Genomic DNA, 19759 nt, shown 5'->3' on the forward strand with positions numbered 1-19759 from the left:
ATTGAGAAGAATGAATTCTAGCAGTAAATGAGAATTTTGCTTGAGGACAAGCAAATGCTTAAGTGTGGGGTATTTGATAAACGCCAAATTATACATATCTATACCCTAAATACTTAGCATATTTATGGATATTTATTACTAGATTTGTGGATTTTAGTGCTCTTAATCTGGTTATTTCATGTTTTGTACTCAGGAGAGCACCAAGAGTCGAAAGGAGCCAAAAACGAGCTAAAAAGGGACAAAACAGGCCAAATCGAGAAGATGACACGGCCTAAGCCTTGCCACACGGGCATCTCACACGCCCGTGGCCTTCGGGGGTGCCGACCAAGGTTTTCACGATTCACACGACTTGACCATTGAGCCCACACGGCCGTGTGCAATTCAACGGATCGAACACGGCCTGGTAATCACGTTACACAGTCGTGGCACACGGGCGTGTCCCTTTTTCAAAGAGTTGTATTTTACATGGAAAATGGTACTTATTGAGGAAGAAAGCCAATCCAAAGCCTATATAAACACCCTAAGTGTGACCTAGAAAGAGGCCGCTCTTGCCAAAACTTTTCTGGAATACAGAACCACACGCCAGGAATTACTTGAAGAAAGCTAGACGATCCATCTCAAAAGCCAGAGCTACTCCAAGACTGAAGATCTCTCTCAGAATTCCTTCAGGGGTTTTAGAGTTTTCTTTATGTTTTGTTATTTTCATACTTTTGAGATATACTCTTATTTTATTATGAACTAAACCCCTTAGATACCTAAGGGGGATAAAACCTATGATGGATCTTGTTATTATTATCTGAACTGTATGATAAATGCTTGATTTGTTCTTAATTATGTGTTCTTAATGCTTGAGTTAATATTCCGGGTATTAATTTTGATGTGCTTATGCAGAGGAGGAATAGACCCTGCCTAAGAGTAGATTGGCATAATTAAGCGAAGTTGATCGCCTAGAAATAGGGTTACGAGATTTTGCCGAATTAGGGTGAAACCTAATATGGGAGTCCATAGAGTGATTTACTGCTTCCCTAGGGGTTTTAATTAAGAAAGAAATTTCGATTAATTCAACTGAGGGTTAGACGTTATTAGTCTTGAAAGGGATAATAACATAGGTTAGGGAGTCTCACGGATCAAGTCAAGTGAATAAATCGTTCGGTTCAGAGTCAGATAACAAGTGAAATCTAGGTGGATTCCTCTTTGGGTGTCATCTTTATCAATTGCTTTTCTTTAAGTCTTTTTCCAAATTTTCTTTTTGCTTTAATTAAATCAGTTAATTAGTTTAAATAATTAGTTAATTAAAACAAACCTTTTTATTCTTAGGCTAGATAATAAAAAGATAGTTATTACTAGTACTTTTGGTTCCCTTGGGTATGATATCCCGGTCTTGCCATTACTATACTATTGTTCGATAGGTGCGCTTGCCTTTTCGTCGTGATAATAGTTAGTCTAGGTGTGATCTTCATTATAAATATTTATTACTTGTTACGAATCACCCGACCACTATTACTCAAAATTTATAATTTATTCTATAATTTAATCATTTTTTCATTTCTAGCTTAAAAATCTATCAATTTAATCCCTAATAATAAGATTATTTAACATTAACAACCTTTAAAAACTCAATCAATGCTAAAATTTTGACATGGTTTGGGTAATACTTAACACCAGGATTCCAGAAACATAAAAATTACAAAAAAAAGAAACTAAATTAACTAACCAATTAAATTTTGAACGCTAGAAATCCCTAAACAGTGCGTTGACCCTTCTTTCTTCCTTTCTTCTTTCTCTTTTTTTTCTTTTTTTTCTTTTTTTTTTCTTTCTTTTCTATCTGTTTCGTAAGGCTTTCTTTCTTTTAATACTTTTTTGTTTTATTATTATTATTATATAATATATATACTTAATAATTAAGCAAACATATTATAATATATATTTTAACTTTGATATTATAATATATATAAAATAAATTTACACATGTAAGTTACTAATACCTTCCACTTAATGGAATAAGGTATAATTGCTTCTTTAGTCTCTTTAATTATTCTTTAATCTATAATTCAACTTTCACTCTATATGCAATTTAGTCCTTAAACTTAATTACTTTTAATTCAAGTAAATTTACTTAATCGAAACCTAATTAATTACACAACTAGCTTAAATATTTACGAGTCCGATTTACGGGAACAGAGTCCTGGGAATGCACTTTTTTTTTAATTTGGTCATTTTTAATTCATTAACTATCAAAACGTTAATTTTTTTCAACAAAACTTTAATACCACCTTAATGACACTCCGTAAATATTTATAAAAATATTTACGGCTCGGTTTATAAAAACAAGATCCCAATACCTCATTTTCTAAAACCACTTGAACTTAATAAAACACGTATATAACATAAATTATCAAATCAAAAACCTTTTGTAAAAATCACACCTGTCTCGTAAATATTAAATAATAATATTTACAAACTTACTCGTCAAATTTAATAGCTTCAAAACCACTATTTTCAACACCACTAAAAAATTTTTATTAGATTCTCCCCTTTCCATTTGTTTCGGAAAGAAGAAAATTAAAAGAAAAATATGCTTGGCTTCCTTCTCTCCACTCACTAACATCTAACATTATTATTAACATTATAATTTTTTATAATACAATTATAATTTAAGTATTATAATAACTTAGCATATAATACTTATAATATTACCATAACCGTCCACTATCACATGCCTATATAAATAATGGTTCATTTACTTAATAAGTCATTTAACCTAAATCCACCTTTTAATTTCGTATTAAATCCTACTTTTATCACTAGTTTGATTTAGTCATTGTACTCAAATTACACACTAATTCAATGAAATTATTTAATTGAAATTCAGTTTGTTTCTAAAATAATTTCGTAAATATTTTTATTAAATATTTACGAGTCTAGTTTACGAAAACGAGATCCCGATACTTTAATTTTTTTAAGCCATCGACATTAGGACCGAGATACTCGTACCCTATCTAACTTCCAAATAACCAAAATTATTAGACCAAACTTCAATATAATACTGTAATATCCTCGTAAATATTAATAAATAATATGCATTGATCCTATCCTTGGAAAATAGTATTCTGAAACCATCATTTCTGACTCCATTGACTTTCAAGTCGTTACAAATCCCTAAACTCAAAACTAATCAATTTCACTTTATAAACTAGTCCTTAATAGTATCTAAGCTTTCAATAAAATCATTTAACACTAAAAGCTTCAAAAATCATCAATAGAAATATTTTAAAAACTTTAACAGTTTTATGATTTATTATTAGGGTTAACTTATTTAAATTACAATAATCTCAAAAACATAAAATTTACGAAAAACAATTTTGAAAATCTTACCATGCAATGGCCGAAGAAATTGAAGCACACAATCATGGCTTCTCTTTTTTTGTTTTAAGCATTCGGTGAAGATAAATGCGAAAGTGAAGATGCCCACTTTCATTTTCTTATGTTTTATTATATTTTATCAAAATTTTAATTTAATTAAAGCATATATTTTGCTTAAATAAAGACACTAATCGCCCATTAATATTAAAAAGTGGTAAATTGGCACTTAAAACCTTAAATAGTTACTAGTTATGCATTTTAGCTAATAAAATTCAATAGTGATTAACTTTTATGATTTTTACAATTTAGTCCTTATACCTTAATTAATCACTAATTTGACAAAATTATCTAACCAAAATTCAATTCACTTATACAATAACTCTTTAAATATTTACTAAAAATATTTATTGGTTCGATTTACAGCAATGAGGTCTCGATTTCTTATTTTCTAAAACCACTGACTTTAGGATCAATACACTTGTACCTAAGATAACTGTCCACTTAACAAATTCATCATACCAAAATTCATTATAATAATATAATTAACTCGTAAATATTAATAAATTATATTTACTAACTCGATCATAGGAATACGAGGTTCTAAAACCGTCATTTCCAACACCACTGAAAACTGGGCAATGACACTTTTGATATTTTGTTGTAAAATTAACTATATTACGATTTGACATGACTCATACATATTTAATTGTATATTTTTAAGCTTCAGTTTACGCACACCGAGACGCGATCAATTGGCATGTGATTAGCTATGACATTATTTGCCAAGGATAACCAAATTTTATACCAAAATGATTAGTAGTTAGCATCTTTTAAGTGATCAAGGTAAGCATAGTATTTACATTTGAATTTACTATGCATTTGTATGCTTACTCTAGTTGCCTCTCTACTTGTAGATCATCACCTTGAGGAACTCACCAAGTCGGATTAGCGTGAAGCACACACTATCAAAAGACGATAGAATTATGTTCATTTTGAGTCCAAATGTTGTGGCATGTATATAAGGGCACCTTAGTGTGCATATAGTCATTTTGAGTTGATAGTTATGTGATAAATGAGGTAATGGTTGATATTGTATATTAAGTATTGCATGTGACTTAATTGATGCATGGTTTGGCAAAGTTTGATTCTATTAAAAATGATGATCTTGAACTTACTTAAGCTTAGTATGTTTAAGGTTGCAAATTGAAATGGTTAAAATACATAAGTTGGTGAATGAATTGAAAATGGTAAGCTTGAATGTTAAGCATGATATATATATAGCTTAGTATGTCCATTGTTAGATTCATGTAAAGACCATTTAGGTGCTTGGTTTCCATATAGCACAAGTTTGATATTTTTGAATTAAAAGATGAAGTTAGTTGGTATACTTAGTTTAATAAATGAGTTGGTTATACTTAAATGATCAATACTTGTTTGTATTATATGGATTTTTGATTTTAAATGATCATAAGAATGAATTGGTTTAAATTGTTATGAAATGATGGTATTGGATTGTGGAAATATGTATGAAAGCATTTAGGTGATTGTTTGAAAGCTTGGAATATGTACCAAAGTGTTAAGTTGCTAAAGCAAGGGCAACATTAAGACCTCGAGTCCTCAATGTCGTGACATGAGCCAACAATGAGTAACGTCGCGATGTGACTTATTGATTGACGATGTCGCGACATAGAAGTCATGATATTGCGATGTTGATTCGAAACTTTGAAAACTTTACATTTTGGTCCTAGTTTAATCTCGGGTTAGTAAAAGAGCTTTTGTAAGCTTGTATGAGACTCGAAAATGTTTATATATTATAGAATGAATGTGAAATAATTAAATTGCATGTGTGATTGGTTGTATGATGTATATATGACTATAATTACTCCGACAACGATAGTAACAATCCGTAACTCAGACCCGGCGACCAAATCGTGTATGGGGTGTTACATAACCATTTTGATAAGGCAATCATCACATCACCATTAATACATTTTCACCTCTCTCCTAGCTCCAATAATATCATCCCCTTTCTCACCCAACCTCCATCACCTAAATCACACGGCTCTTCGCTTGTACAAGGTGGAGTTTCACTCATTTTGATATCAAGAATATGAAAAACTGATTTGATTAAAAACAAGAACATATTTACAAGTAACTTAAATAGCTCATTTATTTAGACTGTAACTCTTAACTACAAAACAGGAGGTTTTAAGCCAGTCTATGTAGCGATTATGGCCTTGTAGGGGAATACATGAAAATGTAAAAAGTCAGCGGCTGTTGTGGTGGAGCTCTTTGCATCCCCCACTCCACTGAAATCATTTCAACCTATGCTTTAAATGGTTTGCCTAGGCATTAATTTCACGTTTGGCATCATTATTCATTGGAATAGCATGTCCTTCCACTGGAAATCATGGCGTTCGATTCCGCTGGCCGTATCGTATTTCTGACTTCCTCCCTGGTTTCTTGAATTCATAACCTAATAATTTTATTACATTACATTTTAATTTTAATACCACCGTATTTTAGTGCAAATATATATTTTTTTCAAAATTTTACATCATCTGGAGAAATGAAAAATAGAACAGCTTTTCTCTACAAGAGAGTTGAATTACTCGTATTAAAAGAAAAATTAGAACAAAATGATGCCTACTGCATCAAATTTCCGCATAGCAGCCTGATTGGACAAACCCAGAGAAACTCATCAGGGACAGTGAGTTTCTCCAATTTACTATTTTGCCCTTCCTTCATTTCCACCATGTAATACCCATGAGGTCCACCTTGATACCCCGACCCCGTAACCAAAACCCGCCCTCCAAGCGAGATCCCACATGCTCCGACCCGAACCGCTGGGTTCAACTCTGCCCAATTCACCAATTTCCCATCTTTCCCCATCCCCACGCACGACCTCGGGCACCGACCAGGTTCCCAAACCCCTTCGACCCGCCTCCACTGTCCCGATTTTAACCCGTAGACGTTGGCACTCCCATCAAATTGACCTTGGCTCTCCGTTCTGTACCCACTCACGACCCAGAACTCGTCTTCCTCAATCACCACTCCTTCACACTCGTCTCGCTCTTCACTCATCTCCCCCAGCTGACTCCACTCGTCCTTTCTCAAATCATAAACCCACGCGCTTCTTAACGCGTTCTTGTTCTCGTCGTGGCCGCCCGCTATAAAAACCCGACCTAAACATGCTCCGATTGCAAAGAAGGATCTTTTTGACGGCATATCCTTCCCTTGTCTCCATTGCTGAGTCATGAAGTCGTAGATAAAAACGTCAGTAACCGGATCGTAACTCACCGGGTCCCACCCGCCCATCACCACAAGCTTCCCCTCACAGCTTGCTAATTGACAAAACAAAGGCAAGCCATTTGGGTACCTGTAAACCGGGGCGAGTCTATCCCATCTCTGATTCACCGAGTCAAACACAGCAATCCCGTAACTCGGTGATACACCCGGTTTTTTAGGTCCATTCACGGTTCCACCATTAAAATTTAAAACCAAGCAAGCGACTTTTTGGGTGTAGCCTAGTTTCTTGCGATGGTAATAAAAATCAGGGCTTTGAAGCAAATCCCGCCATCGATGACAAACTCGGGAGACAAGTCTGTGAGATGTGTGAGGTAGCCGAGATAAGCACTCAAGACCGAGTTCTTCAGGCAAACCCGGAAGCAATTCGGTTGAAAACTCAAAAATTTCCATTTCTTGAAACTTTCTCGAAGGTTTTGGTTATATATAACAGACGATGGCCGAAAAGGGCATTACTCTATGGATGAGTGACACATGTACGTTTCGCTAAATTAAATTCATACTGAAGGAGATATTTTGACTGGTTGTTGTGGCAGAGAGGATGAGTGCAAATTATGGGACCACATGTGACAGTTGTCTGCTTATGATTAGTATTAGCGGGACCCATTTTCATCAGATCTACCGGTTCTAATTTGATCAGGTAAATGAGAAAAGGAAACCTTGTTGATGATGGTCTCTCGCCTCTACTGACGTGATTCCAATTTGCTCATCGTGATCACAACACTTTTTTTTTAAATATATTTTATAATATATCATTATTAGTTGCAAATAAATTTTATAGGAATATCAAATCAAATAATTCACAAAATAATACAAAAAATTCAACAAAATCGTAACCTTTTTGTTTTTTTCCCTACATTTGTTAAATTTTCTCTAAAATTTGATACTTTTTCCTTTTCCTTTTCAATCCATTCTCAATTATTGACAAAAATGATAATTGAGAACAAAACGATTAGATGCCGACCATACGTAAAATCTTCTAGAATACCAGTTAGGGATATCAAAGAAACGACAATTTGCCAGACTTGATGGGCAATGACACTGATTGGACCAATTTAATTTCTCTTTTACTTGTTTACTTTTTTTAAAATATGTGCATTTATCACATATTTAAATAAATATGCTTTTCTAATAGTATGTTGATGTCAACAATACTAGAAATAAAAATATTAGTCAAATTTCTCTACTTCATTAAAATTTTATTTAAATCATAATATTTTATTAATTTATTAATAATTTAGATAAAATATATTATCTATGACCTCACTCGATCCACAATTAAATTATTAAATATAATTTATTATTATATTTAATTTCAATTAATTTAAAATAATATATATTAGTTACTTAAAAATATTTAAAAATTTTATTTTAGAATTATCATAATAAATTAGTTACATGTTATTATCAAATTTTATTTTCAGTATTATATATAAAATAATTTTAATTTGGATAAGAGTAATTATACAACCTTGTGAATCACTAATATTTTTGAAGTTTCAGGATTCTAGTTTGTAGATAAGTTCTATGCAACTGTTTTTTGTTGTCAAATCAATCAATTTAACAGTTGCTCACAGGAAGCAAAGTAACACTCCAACTTTGAATCTGACGCGTTTGTATTTTATTCACCGTTTATCATGCTTCCTACCTATTTTCTATCAAACATTTTAAGAGGCTTCTTTATGATTGTAGTTTCTTTTCTAGGGTTGACGAAGTACAATGCATTTAAATACATGCTCTAACACTTACTGACGGCGAATGCTAATTTTTAATATTATTTTTTCAAAATATGATACATTTACCATTTTGCTACTTTAGCTATTTCTTTTTTCATTTTAACCCTCAAGTTGTCAAATAATTGGAAATTTAAAATTTTAGTGACATTGACATAGTAATTTACATGACAATTTATGTATATTTTATTACTGATGTGAATAATTTTTTTTTAAAATAATGTACATTTTGATTTTTTGTTAAAATATTTTATATTCTTAATAATTTTGTTTAATTTTTATAAAATACAGATACACAATTATACGAGCTGTTAATTGTTATTGAAATTTTAACAGGTCAATTAACTTTTTCAACCAAAAAATAATAATTTGACTAAATTTAAGAGAATGAGGGTCAAATTGATTATAAAAAATTAAAACCAAAGTGACAAAAGAGGTAAATATTAAAAGTTAAATTTATCTTTATATTTTTTGGCTCGATGGTGTAAAAAACCCTTAAACTTTTTTAAAAAAAGCAATTAAGTCCTTTTTTTTGCACTAACTGGGGTACCTGAATTTTCATAATGCATAAAAAAAACCCTTAAATTTTTTTCAAAAAAAGCAATTAAGCCCATGCTTCTTTTTTTTTTTTACATTCAATTGGATACTTGAACTTTCAAAATGCACTAAAAAGGCCCTCAAACTTTTTCAAAAAGCAATTAAGCCTCTTTTTTTCACTCAATTGGGTACTTGAACCAACTTAATTTTTTCAGTTAAAGCTATCACGTGTCACAACCACAGCATGGCATGTGACAAATAATTATAAAAATAAAAATAAAATTTATAAAATGATTAAATTTTAATAAAAAATATTTAAAAATTTAAATTTTATAAAATTATAAATATATAGAAATATAGAAAAAAATTATAAAATTTTATAAAGTTGTAAGAAAATTATACAAAATATAAATAAATATAAAATATGTAAAAAATTATAAAAATGATTGTACTAAAAGAAGCATTTTATAATTTTTCTATAATTTTTATTTTTTTTATCATTTTTTACCACAAGTCACACTGTGTTGTGACATATAAAGGCTTTAACTGGAAAAAATTGGGGGTCGTTAATTTTAATGGTCAATGGTTAAAGGGTTTTTTCGATGCATTTTATAATTTTTATAAAATTTTATATTTTTAAATTTTTTATATTTCAATTAAAATTTAATAATTTTATAACTTTTATTGTTTTTTATTTTTATATTTTTTTGCCATATGTTGCGCCTTGGTTGTGACACGAGATGGCTTTAACTGAGTTAAAATTAGGGCAATTAATGTTAACGGTCAACTGTTAAAGTTAATAGTCAAAAAGCCTTTTCAATTTTTAGTAAGTTTCAATGTGGGCTTGGGTGAGTGGAAAAGTGGAAGGATGAGAGGAGTGAGTAAAAAAAGTAGAAAGAAATAAATTTTAAGTGTGCTTAGTAGGAAAGAAAAATAAAATAAATGAAAATAGAAAAAATAAGAGAAGAGAAAATGAAAAAGATGTGTATCAAAATTATGCATTTTTTAAATATTTTATTTTTTTCCTTTCATTTTTCAGCTCTATAAAGCAAAAGAGGGAAAGAAAATTACTTTTTTCTTTCAATTTCTTCATCTTTCCTACCAAGCATGCTTATAAAGAGAAAAGTTATATTTTTCATTCTTCTAGTTTTGTACCCCTTCAACTTTTTATCTTTCCAATTTTATTTCTACTCTATCAAACAAAACCATAGTGCTTAACTCTTTTTAGTCTCTTGTTTACTTACTTTAAGTATTTTACGCTTAATGAATATATATTTTTAGCTCAAAGTATCTATTGAGATAGGTAGAGACATTAATATGGGTATTTTTTGTGTGAAAGATGATAAAGCATTTTTTTTCTATTTTTTCCTTTGTAAATGTTCTTATTTTATCCTTTTTTTTATGTATCTTTATTCAAATGAAACATGAAAAAGAAAAGTGAAAGTACTTATATTATTGAAATTTTACTTTAGTTGATTCTTTTTGTATATCCTACTTTATTTTGAGGGATAGAGAGATAAAGAGGTATCAAAACATAGTGAAGTCGAAAATGAGTTGAGTGCTTAATTTAAGGAAGTTAAGGAATGATACTTTTAGCTAATATTTGATCCATAAATAACTAGTGCGTGGGGTTTGGGCCTAAATTGACTTTTTATCCATACTTTAGCCTTAGCCAACGTTACAAACCGAATAAAGTCCTATTGAACTTTGACAAAATTTTGTCTTGCATTAGTGAGGAAATAGATTAAAAGGCAAACGTACGAGGCCTTTTCGATAATGTTTACCTCAAAGTAATTTTATTTAACTCGATTGCTAAGATTTCAAATATTCCATGGGGTATCAGTTGTAGGATGAAAATAAAAATTTTAAGTTTGTTTAACTTGATTTTGATTTCAGATGCTGAGGCGATTTTTTAGAATATTTATTAAAGTTATTATTTTTTTTCTTTTTGATAAGGACTAGCAAAACTCTAAACTTGGGGTGTGGTAACTTTAATAACTTACAGTTATTTGTCTTCTATTTATTAGGATTTTAAAATTTTTTTCCCAAGTTTTTAGGTTGTTTTAGTAGATTATATGAATTTTCTTTTCTTTATATTTAATTTTTATTTTCGATTAATTATATATTATTAGTGTTAGTTTGAACTTATTTTTCAATGTCTTGATGTAGGTTCGATGAAGCATGAAGAAGGAAAGCATAATGCAAGAAAGACATTAGTTTCGCTTTAGCGAATGCTACCTCCATTAAAGTGTGCGCATCACCTAAATAGTTGTAGACAGTTTTCCACTACAGAGAAAGATTGATCTGCTAGAGCAGTGAGACTAAAAGATAATTTTTTAAGGCTACGAATTTTTAAAGACTTTAAAAGAGAAAAAAAAAAGACATAACCTCAAGAAGTGTGTGTAGTAAAATAAAAAAAGTCACCCAAACCTTCAAGCATCAAGAATTGACGGAAACTAATAAGAAGACTAAATTTCTTCATAACTTTTCTTCTTTATTTCTTTTTCCATGATTAATTTTTGTTTGTCCTTAGAGATGCTTCTCAATAAATTTATTTTCTAGGATTGCAATGGATTTCATGTTTAGTTAATTGAATATATTCTATTCTCATCACTTTTTATTTTGGATAGAGATTCGATTATTTATTCGTTCTTGTTTTTTATTAATAATAGTCTAAACAACTATTAATCTGACAAAACCTAAAGAAATTGGAAAAGGCCTTTTCATTTTAGGTCTAGAATGAATAACTCTTAGTCTAAATTAGATGGGTCAAATATTTATTCATAGTTAGGATAGGAATAAACTTGATTACCTTGGATACCCATAATTGAGTTTGTTCTTTATCAATTCAGTCTAAATTATTGGCATAAGAATATAACACAATAATTAGTTTAAGTTAGTTCTTTGATTGCTTGGAAGATAATTAAGGGAAATTTACTATCCCATGTTAGTAATCATGTAACGACCCGAAAGTTAGTGGTGCCGAAAAATACGATTTTGGAATCCTATTACCAATGATTGACTCCGCAGATATTATTAATTAATATTTACAAGTCTAGTATTATATCATATTGAATTTTAATTTAGAAATTCTATCGAAAGAATAATTAATTAAGGTATAAGGACCAAGTCATAAAAGTGGTAAAAGTTAATCACTATAGATTTTTAGTTGCTAAAGGGCTTAATTAATAATTGAAAAGGGCTTAAAATGGAAAATAAGACATTTTGGTTAGTGATGAATGGTTGGAGGGGTTTTATTAAGTAAATAATGATAAAAACTATATTATAAAAAATATTAAACAAAAGTTAAAACATAAAAACTAAAGAGAAAGAAAAGAAACAAAGAAACAAAGAAAGTATCATCTTCTCCTACCTTTCTTTATCATTTCTCCATAGCCTAAAAAAATTGACACAACCAGAACCGGGAAAAGAGTTTGTGGTTTATAGCAACGCCTCTTACACAAGGCTTGGATGCGTACTAATTCAATAAGGGAAAGTGATAGCTTATGTTTCCAGACAATTGAAGGTTCACGAGCATAACTACCAAACCCATGACTTGGAGCTGGTAGCAGTGGTGTTCACACTAAAGATTTGTCGACACTACCTATATGGTGAAAAGTGTACCATATACACTGATCACAAAAGTCTCAAGTATTTACTTTCACAGAAAGAATTGAATCTATGAAAAAAAGGTGGATTGAGCTGCTAAAGGACTACGATTGTGTGATTGAGTATCACCTTGGTAAGGTAAATCTTGTAGCTGATGCTTTGAACAGGAAGTCCGTGAGTGAGCTGCGAGCTATGTTCGCACAGCTAAGTATGATGAGTGATGGGGGACTGCTCGTGAAATTGTAAATAAGACCAACACTGTCATAGTAGATTAAGGTGAAGCAAGTTATTGATAAGAAATTGGTGAAGAGAGTTCGCCAAGTGGAACAAGGAGTGCAAGGCGATTTGCACTTAATAATGAAGGAGTGCTTTGTTTCTATGGAAGGCTTTACGTGCCCAGTGATGAAGAGCTTCAACATATGATACTTAAAGAGGCACATAATAGTCTTTATGCGATGCACCTAGGCAGTAATAACATGTATCATAACCTCTGCGAACTGTATTGGTGGCCTAGTTTGAAACGAGCTATTACAAAATTTGTAGTGAAATGCTTAACTTGTCAGAAGGACAAAGCCGAGCACTAATTTTCTTCAGGAATGTTACAGCCATTCAAAACACCTGAGTGGAAATGTGAAAGAATTGTCATGGATTTTGTGACTAGGTCGCCAGTGACTGCAACCAAGAAGGATGTAATTTGGGTAATTATGGATCATTTAACGAAGTGTTCGCACTTTTTAGCTATTTGTACGAGCTATTCTTTGCAATGGCTCATTGAGATTTTGTTACTAAAATAGTTTGTTTGCATGGTGTGCTAGTTTCTATAACTTCATATTGAGATCTAAGATTCACATTGCAATTTTGGAAACTTTGTAAGGAGTTTTAGGTTCGAAGCTTCAGTTCAGTACTGCTTATTATCCTCAAACAGATGGCCAATCTGAGAGAGTGGTATAAGTGTTGGAAGACATGCTACAAAGCTGTGTTTTGGATTTCATAGAAAGTTAGGAACGATATTTACCGTTGGTTGAGTTCGCTTATAACAATAGTTATCAGGCAAACATTCAAATGACACCCTTTGAAATACTGTCTGGAAGGAGGTGTCGAACATCTTTATGTTGGGTTGAGTTACATAAGAAGAAAATCATTGGACCTGAATTGGTTCGCAAAATAGATGACAAGGTGAAACTAATTTGTGAAAGGTTTAAGGCTACTTCAGATGGAAATAAGTCATATGCTGATTTGAAATGGTAAGACATAGAGTACCAAGTGGGCGAGCACGTGTTTCTGAAGGTATTACCATAAAAGAAGGTCTTAAGATTTAGACGTAAAGGCAACCTAAGCCTAAAGTTTATTAGTCCTTTTGAAGTAGTGGAGAGAGTTAGTCCTGTAGCCTATTGACTCAAGTTACCTTGCAAACTCGACAAGATACATGATGTTTTCCATGTGTCTATGTTAAGGAGGTATCGCATAGACCCATCTCACATAGTAGCAGCAAATGAAGTTAAAGTACGACCTGATTTAACTTACGAGGAAAAGCTAGTGAAGGTTATGGATAGCGAGGTGAAACTTTTTTGAAACAAATGGATCCCTTTGGTCAAAGTTTTATAACGAGACCACAAGACTAGTGAAGCTACCTAGGAAAAAGATAAGGTAATGAAGAAATAGTATTCGCATTTATTTGAAGATGAACATTTCGAGGACGAAATGCCTTAAGTAGGGGAGATTATAACATCTTGCAAATGGGCCTAGGAGTTTTTTCCTCACAAGTGAAGGTTCGCCAGTGTTCTGGTGAATTGGGTGTTTGCTAAGGGTTAGGCGAGCTGGGTGATTGCTAAAAGAATATCAACAACGGGGTTCACCAGCTAGTAGTGTATACCTAAAGGTGTAGTAAAGGGTTCGCTAAATCCATTACCAATTTGAGTTGCCAATTTCTCAGTGAGGTAGGTTGGCTAAATGTGTTGGTGAGCTGGTGTTCACCAGTTTATTGGCGAGTTGGGGTTCGCCAGTCTTATTGTGACCTGGGGTTTGCCAGTCAAGGATACAATCATAATCAAATTAGGAAGAAAGATTTAGTGAATCTAGGAATACTTTACATACAAGTAACAACTTTCCTAAGTCATGTAGAGTATCCAAAGATTATAAGTACTCTTAGGTCTATAAATATGACTATTAATTCTATGAGTTCTTCATTGAATATTCTATCGTCAAAGTCTCTATTCTAAGTTCAGTTTGTAGCCATCAGGGTAAGCCTCTGTCTTGTTGGGTGTGATTATCTAGGTTCGCATTGCATGAATTATGTATGTGTTATTTTACTTAAGTAATATGTGTGTATGTTTGTTGCAAACCAACCATATCATTTACCAGTAAGGATAAAGGCAAAGGTAAACTTGTTTAAGTTTCTTCATTTTTCGGTGAGTGGTTTGGAATTATTTGGAGTATGTTAACATCCATGTTGCTCAGTTTTTACTGATATGTTTCTTTAAGAATTATGTTTTCAAAACAAGTTTCAAAAGTTAGTTTTCTAAAAAGATATGTTTTAAAGCTACGAACCTCTATTTTCAAATACGGTTTGAAAATATGATTTTCAAAGTACGGTTTTGTACGAGCTTCTATGTGAGCTAAGGTTTTAAGGAATGTTTTCACAAATGATTTTACAAGCTATGTATCAGCAAAGCTCCCCTCGTAAGCTTATGGATAAGTTGTGTATCAGCGAAGCTCCCCCATGAGCTTATGTGATAAGTTGTGTGATCAGCAAAGCTCCCTTGTGAGATTATAGATAAGCTGTGTATCAACGAAGCTCCCTACGTAAGCTTAAGTGACAAATTGTGTATCAGTAAAGCACAAGCCAGTCTTGTGACCTAAGGCAGACTCTACTTATAAGTTTGAACCGATCATGCGAGCTAAAGCAGACCTTGTTCAAAGAAAAGGTTTTTCCTAAAAATTACAAGCTGGCTTCATGATTTTAGGGCAATTCTAAACTCAATTTTTAAAGGTTTTTGATAAACGAAATAGGCATTACGATTTTAAGGTGGGCCCTATCAAGAATGTTTAAAGAAAAGGCTAATGAGTTTTTAAACACTGTTTTTAAGCATAACCTAATGGTTTCTGATTAGTCATTGCGTTCTTAATGAACTCACCCACTTTTCTCTTACTTTTTCTTAAATAAGTAGGTCGCAGATTAATATTGGCGAGGTCAATTATTGGGGAAGGACATTCCTGAGCCGATATTGGTGAACCTAGGTTAAAGGCAATGGGATTATTATTATGGGTTTAGAATAAAATGTTATATTTCTGACCCTATGAATATGACAATATTATTTGAAGTTTAGATTATTAATTTATAGTGTATTGGTTTATGAACCCTATTTAAAGTACTTGTTATTTCATAAATAAAATTGATGTTATCCATGCATGAGTTCATTGTGATTTATTTTGCGTGCCATATTTACATGCGTACCCCTGTAGTGGTTATTTTATTACATGTGAACCATTAATAAGATATGCAAACCTATATATGCACACGAACCCATGATTACATGCAAACCCTATTGAAATATAAAAATTCTTATGAGATTTCATGTGAAGTCTGATAAGCATATGAACCTATGCTTTAAACTGAATTGTGAACTCATATGCTTTCTTGTCATACGAACTAAGTTGTAGTTCGAAAAGTCTAAGTTGTGCTACGAACTCTTATGTATGTTGTTAAGTATGCAAACCTGATTATGTTTGTTTTAAAGCTCCCATGTTTACATTTTTATTTGCTGCTAAGTTTTGAGTTAGCATAATTAATGTTAAAGAATTATGTGTTGTGTTGGAGTTTAGGTTGGGAGTCAATGGAGAGACCTTTCGGTGGCTAATGTAGCTCACCAAATTCGGGTCAAAACTTCTAGGTCGAGTTTAAGGTGTGACAATGTACATTTATAGGCGTTGTATTTGTGGAAATTTTTGATTGTGGAATGGTTAAATTGTGGCTTTTAGTATGTTTTGAATTGGTTGTATGTAAGTTGGAAGTCTGCTCAAAGCACCAATAGTTTCTTCTTGATTTGAGCATGAAAGGTACTAAAATGTGAAATTATTTAAACTACTAGAAGAAAATTATCGATACTACATGTAAAGGTATTAGTACTTTACCAAATTACCATGATTTATAAACAGTAGAATGCTAATTTGGTATCGACAACAGTTGTAACAACCTATTATTAGTGGTGTCAGAAATAGTGCTTTTGAGACCAAAATTTTGACATGTGAGTCTATAAATATTATTTATTCAATATTTTCGAGGTCATTATAATGTCATATTGAAAGTTGGTCAGGTAATTTTTTTGTTTAGTTAGTTAATTAAGGAAAAAATGATTAAGTCGTAAAAGATGTAAAACTTAATCTTTATTGATTTCTATTAGCTAAAAGGCATGATTAATGTTTGTTTAAGGATCTAAATGGCAATTATACCCTGTTTAAGGTTATTGGATAGTTAGTGGAGCAAATTGAATTAAAAATATGTGTTTTATAATATTGATTTTAAATTAAGCAAAAGCTAAAATAGTAAAACAATGTCTTCATCTTCTTTATTTGCTCTTCCACCGAAAAACCAAACATAAAACACCATGAATAAGGCTTGAGGTTCGACCAAGTTAATATCCATGCATGTAAGTGAATTTCTAACCCGTTTTTTGTAAATTTTCTGATTTTGAGATCGTTGTAGCTTAGTTTAGCTAGCCTAGGGAATATTTTGAAATACTTTCAAAGTTTTGAAAATGTACCATTGATTATCATGAAGATTTTTAGATGTTAATGCTTGAGTTTAAAGCTTTATGATGAAATATGACTGTTTTGTAAAGTGTTTTTAATTAGTTTTTAAGTTTAGAGATTCAATTGAAAGTATGTTAGATTTGGCATAGACTTCTTATAAAATTTCAATACTTGAGAGTTGTTTAGGGATGATAATAAATTTGAAAATATGGTTTTATTCTTAATTATGAAAAATAAGTTTATTTCGGTTTTAGGGACTAAATTGAATAAAATATAAAACTTTATGGAAATTTTGAAAATGTTAATAGGAAGTCATATTCATCAAATTGGATGTTGTAATGAAATTGAGACTGATAAATTGAAATAAAATTGTTAATAGGAAGTCATATGCATCAAATTGGATGTTGTAATGAAATTGAGACTAATAAATCAAAATAAAATTACTGCATAGATTAAGAACCGGTAGGTAATCTTAGAAAAGAGAAAATTGCAAATTAGTCCCTGATATTTTGGTAATGTATTTATTGAATTCTGTATTTTGTTGATATTGAATGTAAACTTAAATGTTACGATTGATACAATGAGAAAATGGATTGAAATGGAAAGTGTTATACGATTATATGTATCAAGCTCAAATGAACATAAGATAAGATACAATTCGTATGCCAATAGGTTATTTTGCACACTATAGGGGATTGATATGTGATGAGATGATGATATATGACATGATACAATGAATATACCTCTTGATTTTGTATTTAATGATCTTGTATAGCTTGAATGGTTATATGACTTGTATATACTGAATCCACCTGTTGAAATGGTTGTGATGACAGTATTAAATGTAGTTATTTGTTCTATTATTTTAAACCTTGATTATAAGGTATGTTACATTTGTTTCGACCTATGAACTTACTAAGCTCAATTGAAGCTTACTCTATCTCATTTCCCTATTTTCTTGTAGATATCATTTTACGGAACTCGAAGATTGGATCAACTTAAAGATCACACTACCTAGCCATCTATTGGTAGACTTTGAAATCACTATAGTTTTGTTTTGTGGCATGTAATAGGTGTACTTGGTATATGTTCTTATGTGTTCATTATATATTTTTGATAGCCAAATGGTAAGGTTGTTCAAGGCTTATTATGGAAATCTTGAATGTGGATTATGGATGGTATATGATTGAATGAGATGAAATGTTGATAAATTGTAACTTGTATGGAAAGAATGATTGGGTGATAGCTTGATTGGATGTTGTGGTAATATGATTGGATATGGGATTTGGATGTCATGAAATGATATGTGCATTGGTTTTTTTTTCTATAGTAATGGAAGTTAATTGATGAACGAAACTATGGCATTTTGACACTTTACATGACATTGTTTAGTTAAGCTTGAATTTGATAGACAATAAAATTGAATTTTAAGTTTGAATGTTGTTTATGATTATGCCCTATGACATATTGGTTAGAACTAGGCAAATGACATGTATATTGGTACGTTTTTGGTGCGTTTTGAATAGGTTGAATGAATGGTTAATGGCATGCTTGTAGCCTAAAGAAGCACATACATGTATGACTTGCAATTTAAGGTTTAATTTAGCATACACGAGTTGTCACACAGTTGTATGTCAAACATGGGCAAATGACACGATCGTGTGCTCTGTTTGTTTAGGATGGTTATGGTTCCACACAGACACAATTAGTTACACGGTCGTGTGACTCAGACATACACGTCATCAGCCTGTTACACAATTTGGGGACACAACTGTATGGTATTGCACCACACGGCCTCAGCCTGCCACACGACCGTGTGACCCCTATTTAACCTTTTTACCTATTATTTTGTAAAATTTTAAAATTAGTCCTGAATTATTTTCGGATTGGTTTAAGAGCTTCATAAGCTCGATTATGGCTCGATTTTGATTGTGAATCATAATAAACCTATGATATTGAAGCTTGTTTTTTAATTGCATAATTAAGATGTATTTTTACATATTAAATGTTGTTAATGGTCGTAGCATTTTATCGCTCGGGTTTGATGACCAAACCTTGTGTAGGGTGTTATATTTAATGGTATCAGAGCTATGATTTAATCTACTCTTAGACTGAACGTAACATGTTTGGAGTCTAGAAATTACATGCTACATAAACCCATGATAATGTGATGTTATTTGATCATATATGACCTTGTTTTTTTATATAGATTCATAGAATATTGGCAGAATTCAATCATTTTATCATAGATAAAGTAGACAATAATGTCCCAACTTTCAAATAGGAAGTGAGTCATAGTCTGTTTGATCCAAAAATGTCTGAAAATAAAGTTAAAAATACCTTTTTCGGCATGATAAGTTGATGGTTCTTGGAATTTCTGCGAGCCAATCTTGCATCTCAGCAACCTCTACTCTTTATTATGCCTCCTATGGCATCCCCGTGTCCTCAAACTACTAAAACAG

At 31.5% G+C, this 19759-nt stretch overlaps 1 pseudogene; it reads right to left on the reverse strand.

Moving 5' to 3' along the window:
• Positions 1-5839: 5839 nt before the first annotated feature.
• On the reverse strand, positions 5840-7488 carry LOC107887354 (F-box/kelch-repeat protein At2g44130-like; annotated as a pseudogene).
• Positions 7489-19759: the final 12271 nt, after the last annotated feature.

This window comes from Gossypium hirsutum, chromosome A03 (genome assembly GCF_007990345.1).
Source record: "Gossypium hirsutum isolate 1008001.06 chromosome A03, Gossypium_hirsutum_v2.1, whole genome shotgun sequence".
In the NCBI taxonomy this organism is placed as follows: Eukaryota; Viridiplantae; Streptophyta; class Magnoliopsida; order Malvales; family Malvaceae; genus Gossypium; species Gossypium hirsutum.